Here is an 11,343-nt window from a genome sequence, read left to right as displayed (position 1 = left end):
CTGTGGGGGCGTTATAATGTAACGGTCAATCCCACTATTCGTTGGTAAAACAGTAGCCCAAGAGTTGGCGGTGGGTGGTGATGACTAGCTGCCTTCCCTCTAGTCTTACACTGCTAAATTGGGGAGGGCTAGCACAGATAACCCTCATGTAGCTTTGTGCGAAATTTCAAAAAACAAACAAAACAAGTATCAACAGTAACTTATTTCACTCTCCCTTGTTTCTCTTATAGTGATTGCAAGTTTTGCTAATTTTAGTTTGTTCTAATACATGATCTGTTCTGTTGCTAGCCTAAGATAAATAAGAAATAATATTATTATTGAGTTAATAACACTGTAGTTTATAGTAAGTTAAACCACATTACCAGTTAAAAAGTAAAAGAATAAAAAATTAAAAATGAACATGGAATATCACTTTGTTTTCAAGGAAACTTCAGGTGGTTAAAACACTGACAACACAGTTTAATAAATATGGTATACAGACGATGTCTCACCCAAAATTTTTTATATACACTACCGTTTTGTTTATTTTTATTACTTATTTTTAAAGACATCTGGAAAGGTTGTTTGTTTTAAAGTGAGGATATAGTTAGGTAGGTAATTTGGTAATTATAACGTGTATTTTTCAGATGAGAAATTATACATTATTGCAAAAATTTCGGCACTTTGTTACATAAAATTGGCGTCTCATTAGAAAGAAAAATTGTTTTATTTCCGGAAAACATGTCAAACGCATTTTTTTCAGTCGAATACAAGAGGGTAATATTTTTGTCAAAAATGTTTAGAAAATACAAGAGTCTTACTTGTACGAAAAACAACAACAACAAATTTTGTCTGAACAGAAAACAAAAATATGGCGATTCAGTTCACGTAAAGAAAAAGCAACTGCTCACAATTGATACATCGTTTAAAAAACTTCTTGAATATTAATTAGATAAATTTTGGTGATTGACTTCATTTGATTACCGCATTCAAGTATAAATTTTCACAAAGTATGCATATAATGCTGTATCAAAGTAATGCCAACTTTTGCAAATATCTGTATTTATGAATAGAAATGAAACATCAAAAGTTAGTTTATTTTCAAGAGAGAGTCCGTAATCATGTGGATAAGGCATTGTCCTGAATCCAACAAATACACTAAGATTGTGTAGCCATGTGATCAAAGAAAGTTAAATACAAAACAACCTCCAACAATTTGTTTATTAACAGTTTTAAATTTTTTTTTTTAAATTTTAGTTTGTTATAACACAATCTTTTTTGTTGCTAGCCTAAGGTAAATAAGAAATAATATTATTATTTAGTTTACTTGTTTGTTTTTTTTAATTTCGCGCGAAGCAACACGAGACCTGTCTGCACTAGCCGTCCGTAATTTAGCACTATAAGACTAGAGGGAAGGCAGCTAGTCATCACAACCCACTGCCAACTCTTGGACGACTCTTTTACCAATTAATAGTGAGATTGAGTGTAATATTTTAACGCCCCCAGAGCTGAAAGGGCGAGCATGTTTGGTGTGACGGGGATTCGAGCCAGTGATCCTCGAATTACGAGTCGAGCGTCTTGACCACCTAGTCATCCCGGGTTTATTATTTAGTTAATAACACTGTTATTAACTCGCAAATTAAACCACATTATCAGTTACAAAAATAAAATAGCTTATAAGAAGAACGTAGAATATGACTACGGTTTCAAGGAAATTTATAACAATCTGAACAGACTATTTTATATATGAAATCTTTATTATCATGAATTTGTTTAAAGGTTTTGTAAAAAAGTAAATATAAACAAACATAGGGAAGAAATACGAGGACGAGTCTGAATTCTTACCAACATCTGTCAAATTATTTTAAAGCTTCATATAGTCAAAGCAATGTATGGAATAATATACCGAGCTCTTTGATACTAATATAAGAAAAACAATTACATAAAATTTTCGAAACCATTTTTATTAACGACATCTGGAGAAAATGGTTCATATTTTTTACACTGATCTGCGTAATAATAACTTCCTGTGAGAGTAAGCTTAAAACAAAACTAAAATTATCTTGGCCATCAACACAGCGAATTAAGTATACTTTTATTACGTTTCTACTTACAAATACGACAATACATTGTTTCATAAGTATTGTAACCTCGCTGCTAACGATATCTTATTTTCGTCCATAATTCCACTAATATCTCATTCGATTCTGTCAGCTAAGATAATATAGTTTAGTCTTAAATACTTAAATTTCTAAGTTATGAATGAAAAAAAAGAAATCTTTATGGAAAAAGTATAATGTACTACAAGGGAAAATAGAAATTAATTACATTCGATATATTAACTAACGTAACCAATAGTTAATTGATAACAACCTATTTAATACATCATTGTATGAGTTACTTTAACAGTTTAATAAAAATTAAATTATCATATTTAAATAATCCCCACGTGTTTCGACTGGACCCCCCTCAGTCTCCTTCAGTTGAACAGTAAACTTCGAATTCTCTTCCTTTTCTCGTTATGTTTCACTCACGTTATTAGGGTAGATAAGCTATGCTAACTTTATTACTTTAGGGTAAGTCGGTTTTTGTAAAGATAGCATCAGTTGAAGTAGCGTGGATTAATTTAACTAGGATTTATGTCATTGTTTCTACCCCATGCAAAAGCATTTTAGAATAAATAAAAGACCCATAAGAATTTTTAATTCGTGAGGAACCAGATCTTAACACGTTGTAAAAATCTTTTCTGATAAAGTGAAACTTGTTTGTGTCGTGGGAAGCGATAAGAAAAAATTCAATCTGAAAACAAACTCCTATAAAACAGCATTATTATCGAATGTAATGACCTTTCGATGTTGTTCATAGATACCGAGGATTGCAAAATATTTCCATGAAAGTTTCAAATATCAGTAAATAGACTTTTTTGTGTTATTCACACATTTCTGGATAAGTTTAAGTCGTAAAAAGGGTTTAGATATAGTTTTATACTGAAGAATTGTTCTGAATTTGTTTGTTTTGAATTTCGCGCAAAGCTACTCGAGGGCTATCTGTGCTAGCCGTCCCTAATTTAACAGTGTAAGACTAGAGGGAAGGCAGCTAGTCATCACCACCCACCGCCAACTCTTGGGAATTCTCTTTTACCAACGAATAGTGGGATTGACCGTCACGTTATAATACCTCCACGGCTGAAAGGGCGAGCGTGTTTGGTGCGACGGGGATGCAAACCCGCGACCCTCGGATTACAAGTCGAACACCTTAACACACTTGGCCATGCCGGGCTCATACTGAAGAAACTGGGTGGAAAAATAGATACCCGCGCTGAAATAATATTCACACCTTTCATCTAATCTTTTCAAACAATTTTTATTTCTATTATTACCATAATAATTTGTATATTTATTAGAAGTCAGGTCTTAAAGTTTTGCACTTAAAATTTCGAATTAAAAATTCGTATGAAAACTGTTATGTAACGGTTATAACATCCAGATTAACACAAGTATTTACTAATCCGTTAATATGTTATTATAAAAAAACGTTATTTCGATGATTGTTATCAAGAAGATAGGCCTATTACAAATTATATTTAATGAGAGTTTTATTGTTTACAAACATAAGTAACAAACACGCACAAAGATTTGTGGATTGTTTAAATAGCAGAAACAAAAACACAAGATTTACAGCAAAAAACGTAAATAAATTAATAATTAAAAGTATTATTTTATTTAGACAATTAAAACCTCTAATAAGTAATATGAAAATTATCATTTCATATTATTACAATTTTCTTTATTCACATGACTACAGCATCTTGGTGTATTTATTTATAAGACTACAGCATCTTGTCGGTCACACTACAAAAACAACAACAAATCATCATTAATAACAACGATGTTTAACCATTTAAGTAAAAAATGTCTCGAAACAGAAAGCTAATTAATAATTTGTTACAAAGCGTTGCTTATGTTTGAAGACAAAAATGAAATATTAACTCCATTGTAAAACATGCTGTAGACTGATATACCTAATGCACCCATTGAATTACCTCCGACATATGATTGTTTAAATTAAACCACAATTAAAAGCATCACTTTTTCATGCTCTCAATTGATGAGAATGTTTATCGTTTATTAATCCCAGAAATCAAAAAATTTTGAAAGCTATATTTTGTTTCAATATTTACTTATTGTTCACCAATTGATAATGAACATCCACTAGCAGATAATTTATTGCTTATTGCTTACCACAAGTGCATTTTATTCAAGTACAGTTATCTGGTGGTTATTTATTGGTTTGTTTGTTTGTTTCAGAATTTCGCGCAATACTACACGAGGGCTATCTGCACTATCCATCCCTAATTTTGCAGTGTAATACTAGAGGAAAGGCAGTTAGCTCTCTCCACCCATCGCCAACTCTTGGGCTACTTTTTTACTAACGAATACTGGGATTGACCGTCGCATTATAGCGCCCCTACGGCTGAAATGGCGAGCATGTTTGGTGTGAGGGGAATTCGCACCCGCGACCCTTGGATTACGAGTAGACCGCCATGCCGGGCCGTTATTTCTTGTACTTATAACTAGAGTTTAGAACTGAGATTCACTAAAGAGACTTAATTAGATTTGGCGTTATTCTCAGGAGTCTCCATGGACGAATATATTAACCTTAGGACTAGTAACTACGATCCAGGGAAAATCCAAACAGATATGAGAGGTTTAATTTGAACTAAATGTATTTCTTTTCGTGGGTCAGTTGGTTAGGGCGCTTGACTAATAATCTGGTGGTGATGATTAGCTGACTTCCTTGTCTTACACTCCTAAATTAGGGACAGCTAGTGCACATAGCTTCGTGTAGTTTGGCGCGAGATTTAAAAACTAACAGACAAAGAAATTCCTTTTCTTGCCTCTTAGACGGACAGAACCGTTTATTGTTTGGGGTTCGAAGGGGTTAAGTAAATAATATAAATAATGTTTATCAAGGCTGAACCTTCCAGAAATTGAGCCCCAAGAAGCAGCAAGAATAAATAGAAAATATTAAGCTGACTAATAAAAGTGTGATGAACAAGATGTTGCTAAGATCCTATAACTTACATTTGAAGTGTTATATGTTCTGTTTTAATTACATTTGTGGGTATTGTGTAACAAACAACAAATAATTTTACTCACTTTACTTTCGTCAAACAAAGAAATGTACGTACGATTAATGAGATAAACAAACACATACATATTAAGCTTCATCGTAAAATTCGACTTTTTAATCTTAAAGGACCTTAGCTTAGTGTTCCTGTTATCTTAATTTAAATGTTAAATTATATTTATTCATAAGTAATCTGTATGCATCCAACAAGTCTAATAGAATATTTCAAAAGTCCATTAGCAACTTGAACTTGTATCTCCCAGTGTATTGTCACACCAGATGAAATATATTGAATTTTTGAAAAAAAGTTTTAATACTTTTTAAGCACTTTATTATCAAAAAAGAGTAATATAATATATTTTTATTTCAAATAATTATATTTACATTTAAATAATTTCACTAAAACTTTATTCACTGATATTTTAAAGCAGTATATTGAATAAATAAATCTAGTAATAGCAAAAAAGTGGTAGATAAAACGCTCTTGTGGAATCATTAATACTCTTTAAGTCGTAAAAAAGTGTATTCAAAACGAGTTTCCACCAAATACAAAAGTATCATTCATTAGTTGCTGAAGTGATGTCACTGTAACCCTACTTTGGGTGCATCATCATTTAAAATAAATACAAGCTTTAATGTAAACAGTATAATTCTTCTCTAAAATATTCAGATGAGCTAGAAGCGGATGTCATATATATATTTATGTACATACATACATATATACTGCAAATAAATTTTAAAATAGTTTCTGGTTTCATCTCAGATGAACAGTTCAAGATGAAAAACAAACTGAAATGTTCTGTCATTATTCCATATGAATTATTGTTATAAATAGTTTTTCTGTGCAAAGTAAAATAAACGAGTAGAGTTTCACGCTTTGACTACAATTTCTGAGGAATAACTTTTTTTTTTTAAATAAGTCTGGTTGTAGTAACTTATTCGTTACGTTATTACAATGATGTTTTATTGGATCAGCTAATATTAGTTTTTTTATAATGCTGAATGAGGTACTCATTTATCTTATGATTTGTATATAGTTTCTATCGATTTCATCACTACGTTTGTGACGTTCAATGCAGTAAAACTGGTGAGAATTTAAATCAGACCATCCTATTACAGCCCAGTAATCAGAGCATCCTATTTCAGCCCAGTAGGGTTTCCGGTAAGAAGAGAATATAACGGAATTCCCGCCGAACCACGCATTTTGTAAGCCACTGCCTTTTGCTCAATACAAAGCCATAGTTGGAATTCTACTTATTGCAGTCTTAATATTACTTACATATTAGTAGTAAATGTCAGCTAAATCGTTCCAATCTCTGAGATCTATCGTCTCTGTTTTAGAAATTCATGTACTTGAAAGCTAAATCTTCATGTAATATATGTCTGATGTGGATATCATAATTTGTTTTTAAGCAGCAGTTGCGACATTTACTCATATTCTAGAGATGGGTGGGGGTATAAAACAATATACAGGCTTAATGTACTCTTCTACCACAGTAGACTAGGAATATCACCCATTCTATGATCTTTTTACTGTATTTTTTTCGAAAGAAAAAGAAATCGGAGGACTTTACGTGAAGAGGCCAATCATAGAATAAAAGATTAACCAGTTTAATAGCTCATTTGGACTAGTGACTACGTTTTCAAATCTATTATGGATTATGCATTATTATTGTGGCGCCAGCGATTAAGACAAATAAGTCATAAGAAGTCGCCTTGTTCCTTTATAACCCAGTATATCTCGAGTATCAGTCATAACGAAAGGATTTAACCATGTTTTTCATTCTTGCTGAATGGGTTCAGAGAGGTTTTTCATTCATGATTTTTTTTTATTATTAATTATTACAAAAACATCCATATATGTCGTTGTCAATGAGGCCTTTCAATTAATAACAGAGCTTTTGACATTCGGCAATGAATCCAGTCAAAGTCTCTTATATTGTGCGAAAGGCCCCGTCGGCTGCATCATAAAAATAATAACATTACCAGTGTCACTGCGATGTCCATTCCAATGTTTTGAGGATAATAAAGTTTCTAATAAAAGTAAAAACCTTCATTATCATAAATGAAGTATTTAATGGATGAGGGGATAATTCATCTTTGGCATCTTTTTTTCTAGTAGAAGCTATTGTTCAAAATATTTTTTCTCGTAATGGATAACCAATCCCATACAAATGATCAGAAAAAACTACAGTTTGGATACATATCAATATACAGTAGATAAGAAAATGATTCAATGAAACTACATTACACTTTAGTACCATTTTATTTCTTTATATTTCAGATGAAACCCTGAAAATCGACACCGACAAAAGAAAGGAAATGGGATCTAGATGGTAGAAAAATCAAATAATATCTTGCCACTTGAAAATTCCATGAGATGAGAGTAGTCTGATGAGTTGATAAAGGCCTCAAACCGAAAAACATTGTTATAAAATCACAGTTAGAGTTACGATTTCTAAATTTTCTGTAGTTACAGACTTACCAAAAACTTAACAAAACCGAAGATGTTAATTTATTTCAAATTTAACAGCAGATAACGTTAAAAGTATGTAAAATAAATATTGAAATGGTATACTATTTGCTGCGTTCATATATTGGATAAGTTTTGTTTGTTTGTTTTTGAATTTCGCACAAAGCTACTCGAGGGCTATCAGTGCTAGCCATCTCTAATTTAGCAGTGTAAGACTAGAGGGAAAGCAGCTAGTCATCACCACCCACCGCCAACTCTTGGGCTACTCTTTTACCACCGAATAGTGGGATTGACCGTCACATTATAACGCCCCCACGGCTGAAAGGGCGAGCATGTTTGGCGCGACGGGGATACGAACCCGCGACCCTCGGATTACGAGTCGCTCGCCTTAACGCGCTTGGCCATGCTGTGCCCATATATTGGATAAACAGAGATATTGTGTGCCATATAAACTGAGGCGTATAATACTCGTTGCTATAATAATTATCTCATTCAAATAATGATTTTATTTCTAACCTTTTAGAAGACATGATTAAGCCCAGAGTACAATGTTTGGGACGTAATTAGATGTGGAGACATTCTTACAATGAGCTTAATCTACTATTGAACTATCCATTTGTAAAAACATTATCCGCTCAAGAACATTATCCCTGATAGGATCCTTTGCCTGATAACGCTAACAACCTTTGTAAAACACACGCACAAAATGTCTAGCAATAACATTTACCTATAGTAACACCATCTGCCTGTAGAACCTTAATAACATCGCAACCCTAGTATCACTATCCACCTACCCAAACACTATTGGCCTTTGTAAAATATATATATGTAATACATGAGTGAAAATGTGTCGAATGAAATATTTTGTCAAGGACAAATTTACTGTAAAACATAATACAAACTGTAGTTACTTGGTTAGAGGAATAGCATAAGAAGATATTTAGTTCATAAAACCAAACTAGTGAAACAGTAAGATTGTGTGTTAAATTACTGCACGATGTTTAGTTATCGAGAATAATACGTCCTTTTTAGAACAGTCTGCTAGGACAGCGGTAAGTCTACGAATTTACAAATCAAGGTTTCGATTGCCCTCGGTGTACACAGCAGATAGCCCGATGTGATTTTGCTTAAAGAAAACACACAAACACAGATGACAGTTATTTGCAAACAAGGTGAAATACTATTGATTGATCGATAATTCTGCTAAATGTAGTAATATTGTCCTCAGTTGCATCATTCGCTTGTTGAAAAATTTTCCTATGAAATATTTTGTCAATAACTATAATCAGAGGTTCGATTCCCATCGGTGGACTCAGCAGGTAGTCCAATGCGGCTTTGCTATGCTATAAAAAACACACATACACACAGAATTTTGTTTGTTTGTTTTGGAATTTCGCACAAAGCTACTCGAGGGCTATCTGTGCTAGCCGTCCCTAATTTAGCAGTGTAAAGCTAGAGGGAAGGCAACTAGTCATCACCACCCACCGCCAACTCTTGGGCTACTCTTTTACCAACGAATAGTGAGATTGACCGTAACATTATAACGCCCCCACAGCTGAAAGGGCGAGCATTTTGGTGCGACCGGGATGCGAACCCGCGACCCTCAGATTACGAGTCGCACGCCTTAACACACTTGGCCATGCCGGGCCACATACACACAGAAATATAATAAATAAAAATTTAAACATTGATTACATGTTGAGACACTATGTGACCAGTTGATCATCCTATTGAACTGTCCACCTAATAACATCATCCGACTATGTAAACACCAACCTTAGTAAGATCATCAGCCTATAGAAACATCATCCGCCTTTGTGAAACATATTTAATGTTTTCCTTACAAAGTAAAACTGTTATTGGGATAAATTACTCTTGAGTACTGATAACTGTAAACACTATAATATACAAATTTGATTAAATTATTACTTTTAAGACTTTGATTTTTGCTATAAAGTCGAAACACGTTGATTTATATCATCCTCTAGTGGTTTGCTAGCGAACTATCTGTGCGTACAACACACCAACGCGCCTCTTGTGCTGCTTCGTGGCCCCAGCAATGTACTTTATAGTGTCTAATACATAATAAAATTTATAAGTTGATATTTTAAATGTGTATCGCAGAACATCTATGAGCAACTTAGCTGGGCTGATAATAACTGATACTGTAAATGTCTATCATAGAACATTTATAACCAACTTAGTTGGACGGATGATATTTGATATTGTAAATGTCTATTATAGACCATCTATCATGAACTTAGCTGTGCTGGCAAGAGCTGATATTACCTCAAAATTCTGATTCCTATCTGGTTATTAAAAATGAATTTTTGTATGGGTCTACACTCTTCTTACTGGAAACCCGTACAAAGTAAGTGAAAGTATATGTGATTGAATTATTATCAGCTTTATTGTGATCTTATCACATAAATAACCAATCAGCAAATAAAGTTTTATCAGTTTAGGTGTTTTCTAAACCATCATTTGACAAAAGTATGTATGTGATGGCTTATAACTAGTGAACTACTGTCACCGTGCCGACCTGGTACGTGCCCTTATGACTCCCATTGGTGTGTCGTCAGCACCTGGATTTGACTCCACTATGTCATATCTTGGAGATCCCTACGTCTTTCACGTTTGTAAGTGATTTAGAAAGTCAAGTAATTTATATTTTTTACTTTGATAATTATTGTTATGAGGTATTTTCAGTTTTATTTTTTAAATTCATGTCATTTCACTTTAATTTGAAGCTGTTTTTACATTTTTCGTGAAATGATATAAAATAAAGTACAACATTTGACGTTATAATAATAATGACATTGTATAGTCCAATTTGGATATGCTTACTAGTTGTAAAAATGATACACCTCTTAATGTATAAAATTACAAGTCTAATACTTTTTTCTAGTCTTGATTATTTACTCAACTAGGAAAGAAAATTCACTATAAGAGTCATTTCGTACTCAATAGACATCAAACTGAAATTCAAAACTTAGAAACTATATATATTTGCTGACATGAACTTCATAAGTAACCACAAACAATAAACTAACGTACATGTCAGAAGTAACCACATGCAGTGAACCATCATGGATGTCGAAGTATCCATATGTAGAGAACCACCATGAATGCCAGAAAAAAACATATGCAGTAAATCACCATGAACGTCAGAACTAGTCCCTTCCAGTGATATAATAGTAATAATTTGAAGTTATCTTTCTACATTTAGTTTCGCACCATCGAGATAATGAAGTCCAGTGCACTGTCCTTGAATTCCTTAATCATCAGGGATTTTGTTTCACAGCTTGTGATCTAGAATAATTCAGATGCAATGACGGCTATTCTTATGCATATTTATCTTATGGTTATTAATAAATGGCTCTTCCTACTGGTAACCGCAGTAAGTCTGTAGGTTTATAAGACTAAAATCCGTTGTTCGATACCCGTGTTGGGAAAAGAGCAAATTGCTTTATTGCGTAGGTTTGTACTTCACAACAAACACACAGATGATACGTTTGTAAGCATAGAAACAAATTTTGTGTAGGAAGTCGTCGTAATAAAATTTTTCTGCTATCAATAACATGCCAGTTGATAAAAATAGTGTTCTTTATGAAGCCTTGAAGACATTTTAACCGATCAGATAACTACTATTGGTTTACTCCCTTTGTGTAAATTTGCCACTTACGGAAATAATAATCACGAACCGATAGTAAAGGAGTGAGTACGTCAGTTAACAACGATTTTGAATATGCAAATGATTA

Source organism: Tachypleus tridentatus, chromosome 5 (genome assembly GCF_004210375.1).
Source record: "Tachypleus tridentatus isolate NWPU-2018 chromosome 5, ASM421037v1, whole genome shotgun sequence".
NCBI lineage: Eukaryota > Metazoa > Arthropoda > Merostomata > Xiphosura > Limulidae > Tachypleus > Tachypleus tridentatus.
This window is presented reverse-complemented; position numbering follows the sequence as displayed.